Source organism: Dendrobates tinctorius, unplaced genomic scaffold (assembly GCF_039654945.1).
Source record: "Dendrobates tinctorius isolate UK_male_01 unplaced genomic scaffold, ASM3965494v1 ptg000030l, whole genome shotgun sequence".
Lineage (NCBI taxonomy): Eukaryota > Metazoa > Chordata > Amphibia > Anura > Dendrobatidae > Dendrobates > Dendrobates tinctorius.
In genome coordinates this window covers 36,505,390-36,532,543 of record NW_027361698.1, presented here as the reverse complement: position 1 = coordinate 36,532,543, position 27,154 = coordinate 36,505,390, and the positions used below count along the sequence as shown (strand labels likewise).

Below are 27,154 nucleotides of genomic sequence, written 5' to 3'. Positions count from 1 at the left end.
TAGTGCTGCTGGACACCTCCATCTACATTACAGAAATCTGTCAACAACTTTGTGATATTGACATTTAGGCCGGGGTCACATTTGCGAGTGCAATGCGAGAAATTCGCGCAAGTCTCTTGCGTCAATACCCGGCACTGCCGCCGGCGGTTTCTGACTGGAGCGTTCAGCTGCATAGAAATACATGCAGCTGCACATTCCGGTCCCGAGTGCCGGCGGCAGTGCCGGGTATTGAGGTGAGAGATTCGCACAAATTTCTCGCATTGCACTCGCAAGTGTGACCCTGGCCTTATACTAAACTTGACGGCGATCCCACTGGCATATTCAATAAACAGATCAATATTATTGCTGACACTGCATTGACAAATGGTGACATGGCCAAAAAGTTGGCAGGGGTTTTGATTATTTCACATCTAATTGTTAAGTTATTTACATGATACCAAATATTCATTAAAGATGTAATTCATTCAAGTGGATGTCCAACAGATTCAGAACAAGGTTCTTTCTTCAATAATATTGCCATGTTTTTGGACAAGGTACTGCAGCAATATGCAATTTGTGCAAAGTCATGTGCTCGTGGCACAAGTGATTTTCTAACTAAAATGTCAACTCTTCAGATTCCTGATGGAGCATGGCTGGCATTATTTGATGAGTTGTCATTACATACCTATATATCACATGATAACGGACATGAGGCTATATCATCCTGGTACTCCAGCATCGATGTGGGAATGATAGATTTCATCTTCACTTACTTGGGCTTTATCTTGAGGCAGTATTACCTTTTTGGGGATGCTTTCTTTCTGCAGAGGTGTGGCACTGCTCTGTGTATGGATCCATTGTGACAACTTTTAAGGATAAATCTGTATATAAGTTTGGTGCTGGTTCAGATACATATTTTCTTTATATGGTCTGGAACCAGGGGGGAATTGAATATTTTCTATGCTGAACTTAATTCAGACAATAGAAAGGAGAACTAAGAGCCACCTCAGTTCGGTTAGAGCAGTGTTTATTAACTCCTGTGGGCAATACTAAGGAAATCCTGAAAACATGACCTGTTTGTGGGCCTGAGGACGGGAGTTGAGAAACACTGGCTTAGAAGTGATGAAACATTTCCCATAAATATAATAAAATATAATGTTATTTAGCATGTTAAAACATGAATCTACAAACAACACACTATAAGCAAGGAAAATCCTAAAAGACATGAGACAGGTATTTTGTCAAATTTGCATGAGCCAAATAAATAAATAATTAAATCACAGGAAAATCAATTCCCAGTGGAAAAAAGGCTATATTGTAACTACCATAAATATGTACTATATATGGCAGTCAATATGTCAATGTAAGAGTCTGATCCAGTATAGAAATAAAGGATATGTGCCGGAGAATAATGCAGTGTAATCTAATGGCAAAATAATAGAAATATATATAATCAAACGAGTAAATGCCAAAAATTAGATAATCAGAACTGAAAGACCAAACCATTATCCATGTTAACCCATGAAACAAACACCCCAACGTACGTTTCGCCAATATTCCTCAGGAAGTGTGGTGGTAATGCTAGGGGGCCTATCCCTGTATATATAAATTGATATATACAGCATACCAATTAAATTAAATAATGGCGTATATGAAAAAATCGGTAAGTATTACATACCATGCGCTGATGATGCATGTGGTGTTCAATCCTCCTCCTCAAGGAAGCTTCCGATTTCTAGTCCGTGGACCGCATTTAGGCTTTCCATGTTAGAATGTTCCTATATTTTGTTCATGTTTAGACTTTCCATATATTTTATTAATAAAGTCTTGCCTGAGATACAATTTTCCCTTACTGGCTCAACTAACACCCTAAAATTTCCTGATACCTCTATTTATCCACTCGATCCCAATCTTGAATTGTTTTTTGACAAATCTGGCAGTCATAATAATCTTTTGTTATTTAGCAGCAATCATTCTACACAAATGATTAGTTCACTTCTCTGGAGGAAATTCTTTGTAACCATCATTATAATTTATATTTCATAAATCAATAGTACAAATGAAAATAATAACGCTTGTAATATATCTTATCAGAGAAATCTGCTTCTTTCACTGTTAGAATTGATCAGTCATCAAAATTCTCAATTCTGAGGTCAAATCTGTATTCGGTGAGGACAAACTGTCCCATTACTGAGATAGGAGGTGGCGGCTGCTACTAGTTGGGAGGGGGAGGGATGAGCTCTGTCTCTAGCTCCTCCCTCCTCCCGTCTACATAGACTTGTATGTTATGAATGGGTCACCCAGGAGGATAGCAGGCCCAGGCTAAGCCACAGAAAACCAGAGAGGTTGGTAACTAAGCGGATGCAGACCCCTGATCCTGTCCACACAACTAGTAGTAGCCGTGGGGCATACCTACGATGATCCTAGACGCCTCGGCACAGCCGGAGTGCTAACTAAGCCTATAGCAAGAAAGGGGAAATCTAAACTGCCCCGGAGCAGACCCCAAAGGAATACATAGCCCCCAAACATATTGTCGATGAGACAAGATGAAAACACAAATGCAGGCAGAAAAATAGACTGAGCAAACGATGGGGCCAACACTGACTAGACAGGACAGGAAAGGAAAGACACTGTCTGCAATCACGCAAAAAACCCTGCAAAAAAGTCCAACACGTCTGATGCACAAAAACACTGAAGTCGCATGACTTCGCCCCCACTAATCAGTTGTCTTAAATCCCAATCAGAATCCCCAGATCTCCAATCGTCTTCCTCATTATCAGGTGGCAAGCCTCTGTCAATCAGATCAGCTCCACTACCTCCAGTAACCACCAGAGGGAGCCCAGAAAGAGAACTCTCAATCTAACCAGCTCAACTATCTTCAGTAATCACCAGAGGGAAGCCAGAGAGAGAATTCACAACACTTGTAGCCTTAATAAAGCTTATGTAGGAAAAGGTTTCTCACACTACTGTCCACCTTGTCACTCTGAGGAACAGTACATGTTATCGATACAGTATCTCCAGGTCACAGCATATCAGTTAACTTGCTGTGGATGTTAATTCCACACAGACGATTTAAAGGGAACCTGTCATTTAAATAAAACTCTATTACTCTGCAGATAAGGGGTAGTCAGCAGGTAAATAGCACTCTGAAGCCGTGCAGATGCCTGGCTGCTGGGAAGAAATTAACTTTATTCCTCCCAGCAGCCTCGGACTTTAAGACAAAGGGGTGTGGCCGGCTCAGCTTCAGTCACCGCTCAGTACATAATGAGCGGCAGCTGTAACTGCGTCCCAGCACTGACTGACAACGGGCCCTAATGCTACCAAAATGCTAATAAAATTGCTGCAGGAAAAAAAAAATGCCTAGAAAGCACTACAGAAAAGGAGTGTTTCCTGAGGCAGTTTCTGCCTCAAAAACGCGTTGTTTTTGCAGTCGCAAAAAAACCTCTGTGTGCACATACCTTCGGAGTTTCAATTATTTGTAATTATTTTTAGAACTATTTTTAATTAAGGGCACAAACTGTCCCTTTTGCTTTACTGATTTTTCTGCTTTATTGTTCCCAGAGGTCACTTTATTACTTTGTGCATCTTATAAAAGAAGGGCAGAAAGAAAATCGGTAGGACAGAAATGAGAACTGAAAATGCATAAACAAAAGGTGATAAGACAAGAGAGATTATGCATGCAGAATGGAGCAACAGGTTAGGCTAGTTTCACATTTGCGTTTTTTTGCGCTGGAAAAAAACGCATACGTGCGCATGCGTTTTTTCCCCTATATTTAACATGGGTGCGCATACCTGCGCGCTGGTAAGCGCATGTATGCGATTTTCATGCGCTGCATTTTTTTGGGGTGTGCGTTTGTATTTTCCAGACGCAGCATGTTGCATTTTTTGGCCCTGCAAAAAAGCGCATGCGCACATATGCGCACGTTTTGCGCTAAAAATGGCCATTATAGCCTATGGATGCGCATACATGCGCACTGGCATGCTCATGTATGCGTTTTTTTGCACATGCGTTTTTTTTTGTTAACCATGGAATTTAGGGGTTTGGGTTAGAGTTAGGGTTAGTTAAGGGGGTTTAGGGTTAGGGTTAGGGTCAGGGTCAGGGTTAGGGTTGGGGTTAGGGTCAGGGTTAGGGTTAAGTATGGTTTGGTTAAGGGTTAGGGTCAGGGTTAGGGTTAGGGTTAGGGTTAAGTATGGTTTGGTTAAGGGTTAGGGTCAGGGTTAGGGTTGGGGTTAGGGTCAGGGTTAGGGTTAAGTATGGTTTGGTTAAGGGTCAGGGTCAGGGTTAGGGTTGGGGTTAGGGTCAGGGTTAGGGTTAAGTATGGTTTGGTTAAGGGTTAGGGTCAGGGTTAGGGTTAGGGTTAGGGTCAGGGTTAGGGTTAGGGTTAGGGTTGGGGTTAGGGTCAGGGTTAGGGTTAAGTATGGTTTGGTTAAGGGTTAGGGTCAGGGTTAGGGTTAGGGTTAGGGTTAAGTATGGTTTGGTTAAGGGTCAGGGTCAGGGTTAGGGTTGGGGTTAGGGTCAGGGTTAGGGTTAAGTATGGTTTGGTTAAGGGTTAGGGTCAGGGTTAGGGTTAGGGTTAGGGTTAGGGTCAGGGTTAGGGTTAGGGTTAGGGTTAGGGTTAGTTAGGGTTTGGGTTAGGGTTAAGTATGGTTTGGTTAAGGGTTAGGGTCAGGGTTAGGGTTAGGGTTAGGGTCAGGGTTAGGGTTAGGGTTAGGGTTAGGGTTAGGGTTAGTTAGGGTTTAGGGTTTGGGTTAGGGTTAAGTATGGTTTGGTTAAGGGTTAGGGTCAGGGTTAGGGTTAGGGTTAGGGTCAGGGTTAGGGTCAGGGTTAGGGTCAGGGTTAGTAAAGTCATGGTTTGGGTTAGTGTGAGGGGCCACCTAATGTTGGAAAAAAACGCAAACGCGGTAAAAACGCACTAAAAACGCATACAAACGCATAAAAACGCTGCGTTTTTTTCATGCATGCTCATGAAAATGCTTGAAAAAAACGCAGTAGTTGTATGCTTTTGTATGCGTTTTTTCAATGCGTTTTTTTGCGGGAAAAACGCGCTGCAAAAAAAAGCAAGTGTGAAACTAGCCTTACTTGGCCTTTTTGTGGCTATATATTTTAGACAACATAGACTAAATTGTTTTGACCAGCAGTTATTACACCAAATCCATCATAAGGTCACATTCACACATTCAGTATTTGGTCAGTATTTTACATCAGTATTTGTAAGCCAAAATCAGGAGTGGGTGAAAAGGAGTAGATGTAAAATACTGACCAAATACTGAATGTGTGAACATGGCCTTGAACTGGTTTTTCTTGTCGATTTTGTCCACAACATAGGTCAAGCTGATAAAGATTGCTATGTGATGCTGACACATCGCAGCGCAACACAAACGAATGGTGTTTCTTTTTGACCCCTAAAGTACTATGAATGCAGCAAGTACAAGAACTCTAGCTTGGAATGACTTCTTCACTTGTATTACGCTACAATGTAGCAATGGCACTTCGGAATCTTTGGTAGCACAAGCTTTGTCGTGGCCCAAGTTGTTTAATAGCTCAAGCCTTAAATATGCACATGTATCATAAAGTTAGGGGAAGTGAATAATTGACAGACACTTCTGGTGCCGAATATCTCAGGAAAGGGAAATAATAGGATCAGCATGCAAATCAAACACAGATAACCTGTCAATACTTGGAGATGGACATTTAAGTGTATCTGGCTATCTCCATCCCTTCACCCATACTCACTAGATCTCCATCCAGTGTTTTTAGCAAACAGAAGTCAATTTTGCCACACAATCAGGATGGAATTTAGTCTGTCCCTCACTAGGTGGCCAAAGACATAAATGACCAAATGGTGGCAACAGGTTCATGCCTGTTTATACAGTTGATAACAACAGGAATCCTCTGAATGCAGCTGTTCGCACCTTCCAATAAGTTTGTATGACATGAGAGGGGAAGCACCGCACATAGTCATAATATACATATATATACTATGTACTTTGTATATGTAAGAGTTGGCCATACCTACAGTGGCTTGCAAAAGTATCCATCCCCTTGCTTGTTACCTATTTTCTTACATTACAACCTGTGTTTAACCCCTCTTTTTTTTTCGCTCCAAATTTTGCATTTTCATAAGGGTAACAAGAGAAATAGATCCATACAATGTATTGTGCTATTTCTCCTGAGTTCGCAGATATCCAATATGTGGAGGAAAACAACTGTTTTGGGTGCACGGCAGGGCTTGGAAGGGAAGGAGCGCCATTTGACTACTTGAATGTAACATTTCCTGGAATAATCAGCGGATGCCATGTCGCTTTTGGAGAGTCCCTGGATTTGCCTAAACAGTGGAAACCACCAACAAGTCACACCATTTTCTAAACTAGACCCCTTAGGGAACTTATCTAGATGTGTATTGAGCACCTGGAACACCCAGGTGCTTCACAGAAGTTTATAACATTAAGCTCTGAAAATAAAAAAAATCACATTTTTGCCAAAAAAATATATTTTAGCTACAAATTTTGCATTTTCATAAAGGTAACAGAAGAAATTGCTCCATACAATTTGTTGTGCATTTTCTCCTGAGTACTCCGATACCCCATATATGGAGGAATACTACTGTTTGGGTCCATTTGACTTCTTGAATGCAAAATGTGATGGAATAATTAGCGGACGCCATGTCGCGTTTGAAGAGTCCCTGATGTACCTAATCAGTGGGACCCCCCACAAATGACACCATTTGGGAAACTAGACCCTTTTGGGACCTTATCTAGATGTGTCTTGAACACCCAGGTGCTTCACAGAAGTTTATAACGTTAAGCTGTGAAAATAAAAAAAAATCAAATTTTTCCCACAAAAATCTTTTTAGTTACAAATTCTGTATTTTCACAAGGGTAAAAGGAGAAAATGGACCCCAAAGTTTGTTGTGCAATTTCTCCTGAGTTCACCGGTACCCCAAATGTGTTCGAAAACTACTTTTGAAGCACAGTGCAAAGCTCAGAAGGGAAGTAGTGCCATATTACAGTGCAGATATTGCTGCACTTGTTTGAGGGTGCCATGTCACATTGACAGAGCCCCTAAGGTGCCAGAACAGCAGAATCCCCCAGAAGTGATTCCATTTTACCAATTAAACCTCTCAATGAATTTATCTAGGGGTGCAGTGATTATATTGACACCACAGGTGTGTCACAAACTTTTATACCATTGGGCAGTGAAGAAAAAATAATTTACATTTTTACCACCAAGATTCTGTGTTAGCACCAAGTTTTACATTTTCACACTGGGAAATGGGTAAAAATGGCAACAGAATTTGTCCCACAATTTCTGCTGAATATTGAAATGCTCCATATGTGGCTGTACAGTACTACTTTGCCATATGGAGTGACTCGGGAGAGACGGAGCACTATTTGCCTCCTGGAGCGCAGATTTTCCTAGACTAGTTTGCGGATTCCATATAAAGAGCCCCTAAGTGCTAGAAAAGCGGAATCCCCCTTCAAGTGACCACATTTTGGAAATTATTCCCATTTGGGAAGTTATCTACAGATTTAGAGACGATTTTGACTCCATGGGTGCTTTCCAGTAATAAGCAGTAGTAAATGTTGCTGAATGAAAATTGCAAACTGCTGTTGTAGTGACCAGTACTCTGTAGTGACCAGTACGTTATGCCCAGCCCGTGCTTCTGGAGACATGCACCTGTAAATTAGGCAAACTCTCATCACTACAGAAATGAAAAAACATGTGGGCTCTAAATGTTGTTTAGGTACACTGGGGCTTAGAAGGGATGGGGGGTATTTGTATTTGGGAGCGGAGAATTTGCTGAGTTTCTTTCAGGGAGCACGGAGCCATTTAGCTTTTCCAGAGCCTTTGTGCTACCAGTAATGTGGAAGCCCCCTATATTTCCGTTAACAAATGACAGATCTGAGTGGGTGTGGTAAGGGCCCGGATTGGGGGGTGGTCCACTGCTTACCATGACCGGACGCGGCAAAGATGAGGGAGGCAGAAGTCAATTGTAACAGATCCAGGTTTATTGGCCGTCCTCCTGACGACCTTAGCCATGCACCGCAGTTCCTTTACAGCTCTCCGTTTCCAGGCCCGGGTACCTTTCACCTTCCCTTTAGTCGTGATGACGTCCCTCGTGGATCTTTCGCTGGGCTGTCCTAGACCAATCTACCGCCAGCGCTTCACCTGCCCGAGGTCGTCGTCCAGTCGGTACTCCCGGGGCCTCATCTGTCCTGCGGTACGTTGTGTCAGGGCCACCCCCCCGACTGTCTTCTCTGGTTAGTCCCCTGGTCGAGCTCTTTACCATTCTCCATCTCCTGTCCTGAGTCCTCCTCTGTTGAGCTCCTCCCCGGACTAGCCTCTCTGGAACCCCAACCAGTCCTATTTACTGTATCCCCTCTCTCACTGGGAATTCCCCTCCTAGGTTCCTATCTCCCCACCCCCATGACTAAGCAGTTTCTATAGCCGTAAGCTGATGTTAAGTCCTGAACTACACTCTCCCCTGCCATCTTGTGGTCAAATTTCGGTACTGCACTCCCTTTTCTGTCTTTCCCTGCTGTTACCTTTCTGTCATTGCCAACCTCCGTCTGTAGTGCACAAATCGTCCCCTCCTACTTCCAGTCAAGTCTGTCCGTCTGTTAAGGGGAGAATATATGGCATATGAATATATACAAGAATCAAAAATTATACCACTATTATACTATATGGACACTTTGCTGAATATTAGAATCATATAGTTTTAAGATACTTCTGATTTTCTAAGACTTATTTCTGTATTGTATAACCCACCTAGGCTTCAGCGAAACTGGGTGGACTAGGGTGGACCGGGCTAGAAAACGATAATTATGTGTATAATGATTATGTAGCGGATATAGGACATATGAGATCTTACGAGATCAATACTAATTTGCTATTTGGGATAAACAGTAATTTGGAAAAGAACACATGATGTAACACAATGAGACAGCTCGATTTCAGTTATAAAAACTGTACATCTCTGATTAAAAGTAGGGAAGAATCATTTGACATGATATACCTTGTCTTGTGTGTTCTTTTCTCCGTGCACGTATAATTTCTGCCAGAGATCCAATTCGGCCACAGACAATTAAGATGAGATGACGACACACGCATTCTGTGTGCCATATCAATATCAATATCATTTGGCGCCCGAACAAGGGGCTAGGACAAAAGTTCGAACCTGACCAGCCGCAAAGAAGACCTCTATTCTTGGACCGGACCACTCGAGGGTGGAAATGTGCACTTCCTACTAGGTAAGAAAATCATTCATCTTACCTATAACCCTCCAGTGTTTCCGTGCTGAGATAAAGGTCAGTCGGCTGTCAGACTCGGACATAGTGACCAAGCTGACATGTCCTAGCACCAAAAACTCACCCTGGTCACGATTTCCTTAATTGTCTGGCTTATCTGCTTTGCCTCTCTGCTTTGCTGTTTTGGTTGTTTGCATATGTGATTGTTACCTCAGCCAGCCTGAAAAGAAAAAAATATAGATAGGGAGACGTACTGAGCAAATTCACTGTCACTCTGGTTCCGGTCCTGCTCTCGGCTTGACCGATGATCGCAGAAGTCTGAACTGTCTCTCCCAGTGGGCAAGTGGGAGTAGGGGCTTGATTACTAGTGATTTTCCAACCTCTAAGTGGTTGGTGACTTCTTGCGGGTTTCCCACCGGACATCATCTGGCTAAGATGATGGTGTTTTAGCTGCAGCATAGGTTTATAGGTTTTATTCTAAACGGGTGGAAGGGTAATTACAATTACCGTGTTGATGTGACTGAGTGATTGCTCTCTCCCTGAAAAGTATGGTTTGCCCAAGTGTAGATTTTCCATCTCTACAAATCAGGCTGACATATGAATAGGTAAATTGTGAAGTGTTTTGGTGTCAAGGATCCGCAGTATTTGATGTCAGTGCCAGTTTTGAATTCATTCTGTCTTTTGTATTATGTATGATTTGCCGGCAGGAGGCGTACTAGCATGTGGTTAAAATTTTTTGAATGCACTCTGTGTGTGTGTGTATATATATATATATATATGTTGTGAAACTAGAGAATATTGGTTAAACTGGTCTTGTTCTGCATACTATAATTATAAAGTTAGTTGTTAAAATTTGTTCAGGTTGAAAGAGAATTGCTTGAATGGTAATTGCTTTGATTTGTACAGATGTTTCTGATAGTGTGAGATTCGAAATCCATTGTTACTTTTTAGTTAATGTTGTATTAATGTCACTACATTTCTCTGTGAGATGGTTTTTTGAAATGTTTTAGAGCAAAAGTTTTGAGGAAACAGAAATTTTAACAATTTATCAGGTACTTTAAGACTGCGCAGTTTCTGGATACACAAGATTTGTGAAATACTCTGGTGTTAATTATTGGTTAATTCCCTATATTACTGTGTTCAAGATAGCTAGACATCACTATGTTCACTGAAGACCCCTTTACTCGGACATAAGGAGTACATACAGCCTATACAGTCTCATATCCAACTGTTTATAATCCCGTGAGAATTTGTCTCAAGACGCACACACATGTCCCTCAGACACATTCAGAATTCAGATGATAGAATGGGTGGGAGTAGTCAGTCGATATCTATAAGACAGATATGACCCATAGTGGAGTGAGGAAAGAAAATGTATGTTAAGAAACCCTCCGATCTCTGCCAAAGGGGGGGGAGGAAGATGGAGGATGAAAACCACATCTCTGACACATTAGTGGAAGAGGTAGTCAACTCTGAAATGGCTGAACGCCATTGTCTCGCTGTCATGAGGCAAGAGAACACCTGGAAGATCCTGACCTGACGCTCTTTCTGGATAGACCAAGGTATGCACAGACCAAGAAGGCCGTTCGCACACTGGTATAGCAGTAGCTACAGAAGATACATGCTGCCAGCAAAACCACTGCCTACACCCAAAGGCAGGACTGTGGGCCTTGACAGAAGCATATGAGAGGTCCACTCAACATGAAGCTATCAAGATCAATGTGGAGGGAAAGAGACTTCAACACGGCTAACGGAACGCCGGTCAGACACCACAAAGCCATACAAGAACTAATGGAGTCCTTGTTGATGCCAGGAAGAGTTGCGGTGGTAAAAGTAAAAGCACACACACACTGGAGACACTTCAAGGGAAGCAGTGGGCAACAGACTAGCTGTAGTAACAGCAAAAGAAGCAGCAGTAATACCGCTTGACACAGAAGCAGAGGAAAAGGGATAACCCTGGAAAAAGATGTTCTGACACTCCAGAAACAAGTATCCAAGGAAGAAAAGAAGAAAAGGACCTAAGATGAAGTCACACAGGATGAAATACGCCTAAGGATGAACAAGGAAAATGTAAGGCCTCGAACAAAACTCTACATACTTGATGCTATACAGGAAACATGGAAGTCTTAGCATAAGAGTTTAGTCTTTCCCTTGGGTCACACACATGCACAAATATGCACACACACTAGCAGGTCCAACAAAACTCAGCCCTCTAAGATTCTGCTTGTAAATATTCACAGTTTAGGATTATACTTTGCTCACTATAGTTGTCTATATACAGACTAAGTTTAAAAACGTGACTAAAATATATTTTCGAGTTTTTTTTTATCCATCCCAGATCCTGAGGACCTAGGAGCCCACCAGATCCTGCCCGATGACTGAGTCCTCATCACCAAGAGGTTCAACAGATGTACCCTTGAACCTAGAGATGACAGCCTGTTCCAAGTCCTGTCAACTATCACAGCAGTCCATGGGTCCACGCTTCCCACTGCAAGAAGATGCCGGATCCAGAGTCCAGTGGCGGCTGCCACTCTTCATCCGTCTGGCACTTATCCTTTTCCTAGCTCAAGGGGTAGTCAGTCACAAAGGGGTGGTCACTCATGAGAAGGGTATACTGACATTCTGGTATAATGTCTCCACCCCAAGAGTAACATATCAATTTGACTACTGTCTCACAATAAGAATGTCCAAGCCCCAGGGTACAGTTTGACATCTGGTTAAGTACACAATTCATCTGTGTCACTACTGCTGAAACAGGGGAAGGTTCAAACTGTGAGGACTGGTCACTTGTTGGGTGGCACACTGGTGAAAGTGACTGGAGACATCAACGAGTCCAGGCACTACAGCAAAGGGACAAATGGGGAATAAGCCTATTAAGCTGCATGACTCTGTCCAAAGCCCCTTTTAAAGGCCAGAGAGCCCTTCCAGGCCTACCCTTCCCTGCCACCCACTGCCCCAAGGAGGGATGCATAGTTCTGTACCTTACTATTGACAACCCTTCAGAGAATGAGCAAGGGTTATATGTACTAGGCTCAAGTACTAAACTTGGGAGGGAAAATGGTGACAAAAAAAGGTACATTTTTGCTAAGAAGCATAGATACCAGTGGGGGCACACAGGGGGCACCTGACAAATTCAAAGTCGAGAACAAGACAGCAATTGTGTTTAAACCCACCATCCCTGTAAATAAGAATGCAAAGTGGATAAACTACCTATACTATAATCAACAACGGTTTATAAAATATACTGGGGATGCCATAAAGGCAATTATTGACCCATTAAGTTTACAATAGCTATTTTATGTCCTTTGATCATATTTTCCTTAATTCTATGCTGCATAGCTCCATGCCTTAAGAAAATGATGACGATGACCATGGAAACCACAGTGATGACCATGCATGCCAATTTTGAAGATCCCCTGTATGAAAGATGTCCCTATGAAACCATGCGAGCACCACCTCCAGAATATGCCTGCCTGAAGCAAACCAACGAGGGAGAGTCCAGGATCTGACTTCCTCCTGTGCAAAGTCCGTTAGGAGGGGGTCCATCTACTAGAGATGGGTCGTCTCGTATATACGGTGAAGATTAGTTAGTTAGGTTCCAGCATTGTTGAGATAGGTGGGCCGGGAGGACAGATTGATAGGTTCGACGAGATTAGGATTTTGATTTTTGCATATCTCCAAGGGGGGACTGTTAAGGGGAGAATATATAGCATATGAATATATACAAGAATCAAAAATTATACCACTATTATACTATATGGACGCTTTGCTGAATATTAGAATCATATAGCTTTAAGATACTTCTGATTTTCTAAGACTTATTTCTGTATTGTATAACCCACCTAGGCTTCATCGAAACTGGGTGGACTAGGGTGGATCGGGCTAGAAAACGATAATTATGTGCATAATGATTATGTAGCGGATACAGGACATATGAGATCATATGAGATCAAAACTAATTTGCTATTTGGAGTAAACAGAAATTTGGAAAAGAACCCATGATGTAACACAATGAGACAGCTCGATTTCTGTTATAAAAACTGTACATCTCTGATTAAAAGTAGGGAAGAATCATTTGACTTGATATACCTTGTCTTGTGTATTCTTTTCTCCGTGCACATATAATCTCTGCCAGAGATCCAATTCGGCCACAGACAATTAAGATGAGATGACGACACGCATTCTGTGCCATATCAATATCACGTCAAGTCACCTTCCCCACATGGGGACTTGCTTTTTTGTAGATTGAGTTGAAGCTTTTATTGGGGAACATTTTACAAAATGTTTGTGATCACATTTATCTGGCACGCTACGCTGATCAGTTACTTTGGGGTTTCCATCTAAATCTCTGAGGGACGTGACAGATGAAATCCCAATGGATCCATTCACTATAATGAGGCAGCAGATTTACTCTGGACTTCGTCTGGCCTCTGTTCAGCGGTGTCCTTTTCAGAAGTGCACAAAACTGTGGCCGATGGCACTTGCATGCAATCCTAAAAAGATGCACACCGCCGGATCACAGGTCAGACGGCGTCCACGGTGCCTCCATCTGCCTCATTATAGAGAATATTCCACTGGGGGTTCTGTCTGAATCACATATTTCAGAGATTTACACAGAAACCCTGGTGTAAACGCTCAGTGCAGTGCACAGGATAAATGTGTGCCGAGCCTAAGGCAGGGATCACACATGCGAGGAATATGGGCGAGTCTCGCATGTTAATACCTGGCACTGCCACCGGCACTCGGGAGCGGAGCGTGCGGCTCCATGTATTGCTATGCAGCCGCACACTCTGCTCCCGAGTGTCGGCGGCAGTGCCGGGTATTAACATGCGAGACTCGGCTGTATTCCCTGCATGTGTGATCCTGGCCTTACTGTGATCTTTGGGAGGCAGAATGAAAAAAATCAATAGCATGTGAAGAATTGGTTTTATTTATTTTTTACGTCGTTTCTCGTGCAGTATAAATGATTAGATGACTTTATTCTTCGGGTTGATGCGATTACAGCGATACCAGATTTATATCAGGTATTTATGATTGGCTGCTGTCACACATTAAAAGACGCTTTTGCATCACCTTATTTTGAGAGCTATAATATTTTTATATTTTGGCTGACAGAGTCATGTGGTGGCATGTTTTTTTGCGGGACGAGCTAACGTTTTTATTGGTACCATTTTCAGGCACATGACTTTTTTTTCGCTTTCTATTCTGATTTTTGGGAGACAGAATGAACGAAAACCAGCAATTCAGGAATTGCTTTTAGGGATTTTTTTTTTATATACCATTCCATGTATGGTAAAATTGGTAAGACCGCTTTATTCTTTGGTTTAGTACGATTACAGCAATACCTCATTTATATTTTTTTATGTTTTGGAGCTTTTACACAATAAAAACTATTTTATAGAAAAAATAATTATTTTTGCATCTTTTTCTTCTGAGAGCTATAATTTTTTTATTTTTCTGCTGAGGGGATTGCATCGTGGCTTGTTTTTTGCAGGACAAGATGATGTTTTCAGCAGTACCAATTTTATTTACATCCCTATTTTTTATCGCATTTTATTGCACTTTTTGTTCAATGGTATGAAGATAAAACATTGGTTTTTGCCTCATCCTTTATTTTATTTTTTTTCTCTATTCACTGAAAGGGTTAACTAGTGGGACAATTTAATAAAGCGGATATTTATGGACGCGGCGATACCAAATATGTGTACTTTTACTGTTTTTTTATTTACATAAATGTATTTATTGGTAAAATATTTTTTTTCTTTAGGGATTTTTTTAAAAAAAATACATTTAATTTTTTTTTTTTTACTTTTTTACATTGTCCCAATATGGGACATTACTATATTAAATTAGATCGCTGATCTGACACTGCACTGCAGAGTATCAGATCAGGATCTGAATGGCAGGGAAGGAGGCATGTTAGCACAAGTCACCTTCCCTGCAGGACTCAGAAGGACCCTGCGGCCATCTTGGTGCCTAGGGGTTTCCATGGAGACCATCAGGACAACACAATCGCATCACGCTGTCCTGATGGAAGCGCACAGGGATCCCCCTCCCTGCGTGATGCTCCTCTATGCTGCTGTCACTACTGACAGTGGCATCAGTGGGATTAAATGCCTGCGTTCAGGGCTAGCACCGACCGTGGGCATTGCTGCGGGGTGTCAGCTGTCACATACAGCTGACACCCGCACGCAATCACCGCGGCGCTCAGCGTGAGGCCGCGCGATCGTGTCACCGTACATGTACTGCTGTTTGCGGGAACGCATCTCCCGCAGAGCAGTACATGTACAGCGCATATCGGGAAGGGGTTAAATATTTTTGTCATCCAATTTGTGTGTGTGATGCATCAGCCCTAAATAGAAGTTGGTAAAGTAAATAATATCACTGCATTGCACGGGGCGGCTCGTGTACACCAACCTGGAGAAGGGATATGGGTTCATTCGGGACCTCGCAACCGGCCAGAAGGTATACATCAATGTGGCTTCCATCTGTCACGGCCGGGCTTTGCGGGAGGGGAACTTGGTGTCGTACTACAAGGAGTACTGTCCCTGCGACTACTACGCGGTAGCCGTAATCGCTGAACCCGAAGGTCACGAGACCCCGTAAAAAGGACCCATAGAGACACTCCCTGCATCCCGGGAGCGCCACGGCTGTGGGGCCCCTTGCTACCGGCTATCAGGAGATGGCTCAGACTGTCGAGATTTCTCTGCACCGTTGTGCAGGCTACGAGGACAGTTTTTCGTCCAGGTTAAGAAGAATGTTTTTATTGTTTGACCTTTTCTCCTGACTTAGCAAAGATGTGGGGGAGGAAGTTCTAATGCTAAAGGAAGGGGGAGTAGTTATATTTTGTTTTAAAGATGCTGTGAGAAAATGTTATGTTGAAAAAAAAAAAGGAAAAAAACAAACAAAAAAAAAAGAAAAAGGGGGTTACTCCGGTTGAGTAACTCCTATTGTTATTAAAGTAGTGGTAATTATATATACGGTATGTTAAAAGTTGATTTAACGAATAGTGTGTGTAACCAAAAAAAAAATGTGTGTCTAACAGGTCCCGGGTACAAGGTAGATGTAACGAAGACACCTACCATGACTCTTTTAAGTGGACAAAGAGACGAGAGATATCGAACCAGACAGTGGTCTGTCAGTCAGGTCCCCGACACCACGGACACTCCAAAAGGACGGGCTGGCGCCAATGATGACCTGGTAGGCAAAAGGCCTCAGTCATGGTGTTCCGGACAGCTGAAGGTAGTAGAAGGGGAGAGTAGTGGGAGGTTCACGCCATAGAGTAGTCCGGGTGGACCTCGCCAATCTGAAAGAAGTTGTCACGTGGCATGGGCGCCGGCGGGTAGCAGTAGGCTGCTCGGAGCATGGTGCTCCCGGTTTGGTTTGGCCCCCATGGGCAGCGGGTTTGGCCCAACGACCGGTCCGACAACAGACAGTGGACAAGCTTTAGGATGACGTAGGTAGGGAGTACGATTGTCGGGACGACAATGGACAAAGGAACGGAGAGTGTGCGGAAGGTGACTTGATGGACAGACTTGACTGGAGGTAGAAGGGACGGTTTGTGCACTAGAGACGGATGGTAGCAATGACAGAAAGGGCCATGGTAAAACTCAGGACAGAAGACGGAGAACGGTGAAGAGCTCGACGAGGGGACTGACAGGAGAAGACAGTCAGGGGGGTGGCCCTGACACAACGTACTGCAGGACAGACGAGGCTCCGGGGGTACCGATTGGACAACGACCTCGGGCAGGTGAAGCGCTGGTGGTAGATTGGTCTAGGACAGCCCCAGCGAAAGATCCGCGAGGGACGTCGACATGACTAAAGGAAAGGTGAAAGATACCCGGGCCTGGAAACGGAGAGCTGTAAAGTAACTGCGGTGCATGGCTAAGGTCGTCAGGAGGATGGCCAATAAACTCGGATCTGTTACAACTGAATTCTGCCTCCGTCTCGTCCTTGCATCGTCCGGTCGTGGTAAGCAGTGGACCACCCCCCAATCTGGCCCCCTACCACAAGGGCCATGGTAAAACCTTCAGCACGCACATTTTGTGGTAGTCTATTGTGGATTTTGATGTGTTTAGGATCATTATCCATTTGTAGAAGCCATCCTCTTTTCAACTTCAGCTTTTTGCAGATGGTGTTAAGTTTGCATCAAGAATTTGTTGAAATTTCATTGAATCCATTCTTCCCTCTACCCGCAAAATGTTACCCATGCAATTGGCTGCAACACAGCCCAAAAGTATGATTGATCCACCCCCATGCTTAGGCCTGTTTCACACTTACGTTTTCCTTGTCAGTTGGTATCCACCAAAAAGGCAGAGAACGGATTCGCGGGCGACGATACACCAACGTGAGCTACCAGACCGTTCGTGCGCTGGGATCCGCTGATATGTGAAATTTAAAGGAACCGCGCTGAAAAAAAACATAATAATCCGGGAGCGGGCAGGCATCTCGCGGGATCCGGGGAGGATCGGCATCTCGCGGTAAAAGAGGAGAGAGAGAGATTTTTTTCCTGCGGCCGGTATTTAGGGTTAAATCTCCCAGTTCCGAAGTTGCAAAAAACGTTGCATTGTCCGCCCAGTGATGTCAGCGGATGCCAAAATTTTGGCGGATCCGCAAAATATCGGATCCAACGGATGAACATCTGTCAAGATCTGCCGATAATGCAAGTCTGTGGGGAAAAAACGGATCCGCCAAGAAAAATGGCGGATCCGTTTTTTTACCAAATCGGGGGATCTTGACTGATGCTGACAAACGGATGTGTGAAACAGGCCTTAATGGTTGGAAAGACGTTCTTTTCCTAAAATTCTGTGCCCTTTTTCTCAACACACACCTTTGATCATTGTGGCCAATGAGTTCTATTTTAACCTTACCAGCCCACAGGACTTGTTTCCAAAATGCATCAGGCTTGTTTATAAGCTCTTTTGCATGCTTCTTTGCATAAAGAAGGCTAAAGTCTGAAACCTTTGTCAAAATGATCTGAGCATACAAATCTCCAAGGGTGTTCAAAGTTTTGCATCGGACCATTTTCTATTTAGGTATTTTTAAAATGTAAAAAATGCAATATACAAAGGAAAGGTGTCATCTTTAACTTTAGCTCTTTTAGCGATAATTTCATCTTCAACTTGCTTAACAGGTTTTTAGAAACCAGTTGAAGCATTGACTCAAAACATTCAGTGGACACAATATTGATAACACAATAAAAATGCTTTAGGGCAGGGTTCCCCAACTCCAGTCCTCAAGGCCCACCAACAGGTCATGTTTTCAGGATTTCCCTTATATTATACAGGTGATGCAATTATCACCTGGGCAATACTAAGGAAATCCTGAAAACATGATCTGTTGGCGGGCCTTGAGGACTGGAGTTGGGGAACCCTGCTTTAGGAGGTTTCGATAGAGAAAAATGGACAAGCAATGTTACATTTACTATAGGCTACACGATTGCAGATTTCAGCTTTCAGCAGAATCACTCAGCACTTATTGAGAGAATGAAATGCTTTACCTGCAACATATGGAGTGCCCCACAGGGCCTTACGTTACTCGGTACCGGGCTGGTCAGGTTCTTTAAAGGGGATGTGTCACAGTGGCAGTGATCCGGTCGGTAGCCCCGGGCATCCAGTAAAGATGGATGTTCAATGGGGGGGGGGGTGGGCGATGATAGGAAAATGGTAGGAAAAGGGGAATCGTGACGCCACCCGTGGTACTCGGCAAAAATAGCAGACGCTGCAATGCAGAGCCTCTGGGACGGCATTAGGGCAGCAAAGATGGTTACGCCCCCCCAGGTAGAGCCGTGTCCCAGGGCAGTTCAGGGGGTAACAGTTGAGCCGGTGATGGTGAGTGCGGTGTATGGCAGGCGAGATGCTAATAACACGAAGGACACAGTTGGGTGCAGTTTCAGGGTTTTTACTCACAATTCCTACGTACAGTAGCCCACTTGGCACTGTGTCCTCTGGGGGAGGGGTCCATTAAACTCCCAGGTAGATTGGTGACACCTTTTCAGGACTCCTCTTTATGTTCTCCTTTCAGGCCGCCTCTCTGCGCTAATCTCTCCTTTCCCTCCTGCCCTGCGCCTTCACAAGCAGTGTCCCCGAGCCGGCAGCCGCAGACCCTGTCGGGCGATGTTCTCAAAGTCCCCTTGCTCCTATCTTGGCTGCCTTTTTAGGGAATACCTGTGGCTGCGGCATCTGAAATTACCTCAGCCTCTGGCTTGCTAGCTGAGCCTTGTTTGACATTCTCCACTAGGCATAGGGGCTGGCTCCCCCACTGTGGCCTGGTCCTTCCTCGTCTGGACATACACTACCCGTGCCCCTTGGACCCCTTCTCTTCTCCTAGGAGCTTCTTTCCTGCTAGATGTTACTCTCTTTCCAGAACAATCTTTCTACCTCACACTAACTGTCACCTCACTGTCACTGACTGGATGTCCTCAATCACTCCACTTCCTAAGCTCCTCCCCTTCTACCTATCTTCCCCACAAACTGCCCAACACCATTTCCTGGCCAGTCTGGTGTGTGTTAGGAGTCCTGGGTGGTGTCCCCGCCTTACCTGAGGGTGGGATACCACACCTCTGGATGAGGTGCAGTACCTCTGTGGTGACTGGACCTCAGGGGGCCCATCACATACAGCTACTAATATCTTCAATATAAACATGGTGGACTACAGTCTAAAGTAAATACCATGCATAATACGGTTATCATTTGTTTATCCGCTGTCACAGTTCCTTAGCATAAGCCTCCACCTGTTGTACACGCCAACATGTGCTTCTATGTTTGTTACCCTAAATTGTTAGCATTAAGGGAATTCTGTCACCCCATTTTTGGCCTATAAGATGTGGCCACAGCCATCAGGGGCTTATCTACGGCATTCTGTAATGCTGTAGATAAGCCACCATTGTAACCTGAAAGATAAGACAAAGGAGTTAGATTATACTTACCCGGGGATCCAGTCCGATGGGTGTCGCGGTCCGGTCAGGCGCCTCCCATCTTCTAGAATCATAGAGAAGACGTCCCCCTTCTTACTTCTGCAGCGGCTCCTGTGCAGGCGTACTTTCTCTGCCCTGTTGAGAGCAGAGTAAAATACTGCAGTGCGCAGGCGCCGGACCTCTTTGACCTTTCCCGACGCCTGCACACTGCAGTACTTTACGCTAACTCGTTTTTCTTCTCTTTCAGGATACATCGGGGCTTATCTACAGCATTACAGAATGCTGCAGAGAAGCCCCTGATGGCTGTGGCCGCAGCTTATATGCCAACAATGGGGTGACAGATTCCCTTTAAATGTGTGTCCAAACTGTGTCAGCTGTGGCTGACTTGTCTAGGCCTATAGGGTCTCTGTTTGCAGCCATACCAACTCCACCTCATTTTGCCATGAGCATGAAGTTGGCGTACCTACCAATAGTGTTTCTCCTTTTATTTGGTGCTTGCTGACATGCATGCACATCAAAGATTTGCTTATAAGGCACTGCAAAATATGAAAGAGCATAGTTTTCAATGGCTTGTTCACCACATGGAAATAAGACATGCCACATCCTGGAACCAGCCCTTAGGCCACATTCACGCTTTGCGTATTTGGTCAGTAATTTACCTTAGTATTTGTAAGACAAAACCAGGGGTGGATGAAAAATACAGAAGTGGTGACGTGTTTCTATTATACTTTTCCTCAGATTGTTCCGCTCCCAATTTGACCAAATATGCAAAGTGTGAATGCGGCCTAACTGTTTTTTTTCTATTCACATACAGATAAAATGTGTTTGAAATCTTCAGAATTGTTTGCTAAAAACATGGAGATTATCTTTATTTATTAACCATGAAGAATGTACACTTTTTTTGTTAAACCTAAAAGAGAAAAATGGAAAAAATTGAAGTGAATTCTATAAACACTTAGTAAACTTTTATTGGATTTTATTTTTAGGTCTGTGCTTCACATTGAGTAGCAATACACGCTACTGGCAAATTGTGTAATTCAGTAATTATATCACTTTTTCCACATTTCTGCTGGAGACATCAAATCCAGCTGTATTTTGAAATGAAGGTGCAGGTTCTTCAGGTGCATGTATGCTAAAACAGAGGCTCTCACTTCTATCAAAGCCTTCGCCTCTTAAACTGGTGATGTCAGCACAGAAGCCAACGGAATGATGAAAATACGATTATATAAGAGCAACATGCTAATTTGCATAACGTAAAGAAACATTTTGCCAAGGATAATTATGAAAAATAATTTTGATTTTCAAGACACGTGTTTGCACAGAACACTTTTCACAATTATCTCCATTGGATAGGCAAGAAACTCCAGATCACCATGTACATTCATTTTTATTCCATAGATTAAACAGGTCATGGATCAGAGATTATCTTCTTCTAAATGTCACTGATTTTGTATAGTATTTAATGAAAATGCATTTCCAGAAAAAAAATAAAAGAACCCTCTAAAAGTTCCTAATACTGGTTGTAGATTAATACTTGAACTGCATGGCGACAGCGTCTCTGTATTTAACAAGTGTTTTTTTTTTTCTGTTAATGTTGATAATGGCTTACAGCCAATGGAAACCCAAAAGTCATTATCTCAGTAAATTAGAATACTTTATAACACCAGCTTGAATAATTATTTTAAAATCCGAAATGTTGGCCTACTGAAATGTATGTTCCGTAAATGCATTGAATACTTGGTTGGGGCTCCTTTGCATCAATTATTGCATTAATGCAGTGTGGCATAGAGGCAGCCTGTGGTACTGCTGAGGTGTTATGGAAGCCCAGGTTGCTTTGATAGCAGCCTTCAACTCGTCTGCATTGTTGGGTCTGGTGTCGCTCATCTTCCTCTTGACAATAGGTCAGGTCAGTCAAGTTTGCTGGCCAATCATGCACATGAATACTGCTGTTTTTAAATCAGGTATTGGTACTTTTGGCAGTGTGGACAGGTGTCAAGTCCCACTGGAGAATAAAATTTCCACCTCCAAAAAGCTTGTCAGCAGAGGGAAGCATGAAGTGCTCTAAAATTTCCTGGTAGATGACTGTGCTGACTTTGGACTTCATAAAACACAGTGGACCCACACCAGCAGATGACATGGCTCCCCAATCACCGACTGTGGAAATTTCGCACTAGACTTCAAGCAGTTTGGACTGTGTGCCTCTCCACTCTTCCTCCAGACTCTGGGATCTTGATTTCCAAATGAAGTGCAAAATTTACATTCATCTGAAAACAACACCTTGAACCACTGAGCAACAGTCCAGTTCTTTTCCCCCATGGCCCAGGAAAGATGCTTCATTGTCTATTGGTCATGAGTGGCTTGACACAAGGAATGACAGACTTGTAGCCCATGTCCTGGATACATCTGTATGTGGTGGCTCTTGAAGCAATAGGTCTCCAGCAGCAGTCCACTCCTTGAATATTCCTCAAATTTTTGAATGGCCTTAATAATCCTTTCAAGGCTGCGGTTATCCCGGTTACTTGTGCACCTTCTTCTACCACACTTTTTCCTTCCATTCAACTTTCCATTAATATGCTGGGATACAGCACTCTGAACAGCCATCTTCTTTAGCAATGACTTTTTAGGGCTTATCCTCCTTGTAGAGTGTGTCAATGACTGCCGTCTGGACATTTGTCAAGTCAGCAGTCTTCCCCATGATTGTGGAGCCTACTGAAACAGACTAAGTGACTAAGTTACTTTTTTAATGCTTAGGTAGCCTTTGCAGGTGTTTTTGTTAATTATTCTAATTTACTGAAATAACTTTTGGGTTTTCATTGGCTGTAAGCCATAGTCAACATTAACAGAAATAAACACTTGAAATAGATCGCTTTGTTTCTAATGACTCTATACGAGTTTCACTTTTTGTATTGTAGAACTGAAATAACTTTTTGATGATATTCTGATTTATTGAGAAGCACTGTATATACTCACATCACTTTCCTTCCCAACAACACAGTTATATAGCGTTAATGGGTAGCCATGCCAGCAGGGAATGAGGCATGATGAAGGACCGCTGCTTTTGGTAAGGCGTATAAAGGGCCTAATAAAGAGCAGTAGTAATAAATTATACATATATTTTTGTTTGATAATACACTAAAGAAGTTGTAGTAACATACAGAAAAAGGACAGTATGTCAGACATAGGGCACAATTAAAGGTGTCAAAAAAACAATAAGTTTTTTATTCCCAGCCTCTCCAAAAAATTATATATACAATAAAGTGATGGTATTAAAAAAATACCACTAGAGCTAGGTTCAAAACAGCTGCATTTCACATACCAAATACCTAGAGCAGAGGTCTCAAACTACATTCCTTAAGGGCTGCAAACAGGTCATGTTTTCAGGATTTCCTTGTATTGCACAGGTGATAATTTAATCACCTGCACAGATAATGATTTCAGCACCTTGTGCAATGCTAAGGAAATCCTGAAAACATGACCTGTTTGCGGCCCTTGAGGAATGCCGTTTGAGACCTCTGACCTACACTGACCATGGGTCTCCTGACCCAAACTTACATCTTCCAAGACAGATAGGAGACTGGTGTTTAATTTGCTAGACCCTCAGTCAATCTGGGCATTATGGTCGATACATGAACCATTAAACAAAGTCATCGGAACTTTGTTTTACCCTACAAGAAGAAATCACGTTCTCAAAAGGGTTTATCAATAAAAATGTTAATCAGTATCAAAACACTACGGTAAAAATACTAGGCTCTCAAGGCCCATAACAGTTTTGTTCTTAAAATAATCCTGTAAAGATCTTCTTTATTTAAACCAAATATCTCCTGCAATTGGTGCTGCTCTACAGATTCTGGAACAGATTTTCTATGCCACTATATTTTAAAGTTAAATCCCATGAAAATAAAGATGTAAATTTTCCCCTGCAACTCAGCATATACTGCACCACTGAACTTTTGCCTTTTCTTCTCTGGCCAGTCAACACTTGGTCACCTCCCCAGAAGTTCTGCCCAATTGCAGTTGGCTGAAGGAAAAATTTGCATCTTTAGTACCTGGATGGGGGTAGCAAATGTCTTCAACTGAGAGGGCAAGGGGGGGGGGAACCTGTTCCAGGATCAGTTAAACATTGGCAACCGGAGGATGTACTCAGTTTACATTAAAAATTCCAGTGAAAGTACCTGTTTAAGAGGTTAAAAAGTTTGCTGATAATTGTGCCGCCATTTTGAAAATAAAGTACACGAGTAAAGCAATTTTCCTTTTGAAATGGATTCAGGAGGCAAAAACGAGATCAGTTTTCAATAGTTTGATGTAATAAAAAAAAATTGTTAATAATCCAGTTACAATCCAGTTACAATTTTTTAGCTGGAAAAACAGAGTCTGTAGAGTTAGGCCACAATGACAACTGTAATGCAACCACTTTGTAGGGTCCTAACCAACCTAAGCTCCCACCACCACATAAGTCAGGTGAAATGAAGTTAGATCATCATTAAATCTTATGGCAACCTCCAGCTCTGTCCTCTTGAACTAGAGGACTGCTATCATCATTGGTTAAGAGGTCATTAGGGATGAGTTCAACAGAAAAATAAAAAAAAGCATGTCATGTAGTACTGGAAATATACAAGTGTGGAAAAGTTTTATACATGGCCCTATTGAGCCTTTATTTCCATAAGGGAGAATATTTGGGGGGGGGGGGGGGTAGTGAATCTTCGCAGGATGTCATGACCGCAAGGATACAGCAACTACAAATCTATCAAGTCACAAAACATCCCAGAATTACAGAGGGAAGTAAAAATCACTCCATTATAAAGAGAATGGCTAAAACTAAGCGCAGTCTTATTCAACTGGCATGAAAAAAAAGGAGTAATGATTTCTATTTTTTTGCCCTAATGTCATGTTCCTTCCACCAGGTTAAAGTGGTAGGAATTATTGAGGGCATCACTTAGTACAGAGTAGACAGACTGCCATAGAATGAGGTTTATGGGGTGCATGTGTGAGACAGCGGACATAAGGGTCACCTACTGCAATCAGTTTCAGATGTGTTCCACTGATTAACATGAAATCCACCATCATGGGAGACCCCCTAAAAATGGCCATACACAGAGGATATCACACGGACAGTCATACAAATTTTAGTCCATATTGACTGTAACAGTCTGCAAGTTGCCCATATACATGTTCAATGAAACAGAGTAAAAGATCTTTTAGGGAATGATTTTTTTTTTTTTTACATGAAGGATAGAATCCTCCATTTTGATCACCTTTAGACTAGACATTATAATGTACATGGTCACATCTAAGCTAAGGTTTTCCTTGATGAAATCCATTTCTGCTGACATTACAAATCGCACATCGCATAAACCAACAGCCTACACTGCTTCATACGGAAAGAATAATCTTATAATCCAAAACCTTGCTCATAAATTAACCTTTTTTTTTTCCCCTAAATGTAAAAATAGAACCATTATCCAATTGAAAATAATGAACAGGATTAAGAAGAAAAAAATAAATCTCAGCGCTGCAAGTTTTGGCGACTTAACCTAGCAGGAACTGATTTAAAAGGAAAAACTTACTAATCTAGTTAGCAAATATGAAAATAGTGGGGAACATGAACCATAAAACCATCGGCAGGGGCCTTTTCACAAAAACACAGATCCCCACATTTCAGGTCTCGGAAAAATTGCTGCCTCATTTTTAAACAGTTGAATGCAGATGGTAGAATAAAGTTAGCATTACTCGGAGAGCAACGACATAGTAACACTTATATTCTTCTGAACGCATCATATGTTTTGTTTTTAGAGTATAATAAACAGTTCTGTGCAGTGACATGCTCTGCCTCCAAATAGGCAAACATGGCTTAGAAATGCCGACTTCATGCAAATCCAGCTTTCCGGTACAAGTTGTTTCTAGTACCGACAGGTTCCTCTGCTCTACGTCCGATTATAAATCTTCCCAGAATCCTTCCAGAAGCCGGAATTTGCACATAAAGCACAGGTCTAGGACTTTTGTGCGCTTCTTTGAGAAATCTGCAGCCATTTAGCAAAGCCTAAATAAAGCCATCTAGATAGAGAATAACTTGTGCCTAAACCTAAGCACTAAATGTGCAGAGATTTGATCATCTCCAAACCTCTAAGAACAAGCTTGTGAAACCTGATCTATGCAATCGGACACATGCAGCTCCACCCAGCTCCCAGAATCAACAAATCCAGAAATTGTTTTGCAGAAAGAACAGATTAGCGAATGCTAAAGACAATATAGGCATAGATCACTTTCCATATCCTGTGTGTAGTCATTAACAACAAGGCCATCATTTGCTCAACTCCTTGCAAGTATGGAGCGTGCATTAGTCAGTGTTTTATACTATCAAACCAGCCAGAACATGCATACGTAACACAGCCAAGTCTGGCACAATATCACAATGAGTCTGTGGTTTCACGTGGGACCACAAGGAAATCTTCTGCCTAATGTTTACAATAAGCTAAGGCAGTAAATGACAAACTCAGCTCTGCTTCATCAATAGACGCCATCAAGAGTAGATAAAGAAATACAGCCCACAAAACAAAAAGAATCCACTACAAAACAGCTATGCCTACTAGTGGAATCACCAGGGCAGCTGCTTCTTCCTTGAAATTTAATAGCAATGCAAAGAAAACCACTGAAATTATAACCTTTGGGAACAATTACTGGCAGCAGACAGCGTTTTAAATCCCTGACCTCCTATATACCCCTCCTCCAGCAGAGGAGTTACGTTATATATATATATATATATATATATATATATATATATATAACAAAAAAAAAAAAAAAAAGAGCAAATAGGCCTGGGTATGCAAGTACCCTTTCCTAATAAACCGTAAAAAGTATATCATAAAAATGTCACATTGAACAAAACTTAATCTTCCTCCCAATACTATGATTACTATTCAAGGTGTACGTTAACTTTATATAGAAAGTGCTAGGCTAAAAAATACAAAAAAGAAAAAAACTTGAGTGGCTGCTTACATGAAACATAATACA

At 42.5% G+C, this 27,154-nt stretch overlaps 1 long non-coding RNA gene across 2 annotated transcripts in view; it reads left to right on the top strand.

Annotated features, from left to right (window-relative positions):
- Positions 1-13,306, top strand: part of LOC141086208 (uncharacterized) — a 56,781-nt gene extending 43,475 nt beyond the window's left edge. For both annotated transcript variants that reach the window (XR_012231540.1, XR_012231541.1), the window contains exon 4: positions 11,570-13,306. This is a non-coding gene — a long non-coding RNA (uncharacterized lncRNA). The remainder of the gene's footprint in view (positions 1-11,569) is intronic.
- The last annotated feature ends 13,848 nt before the right edge of the window (positions 13,307-27,154 follow it).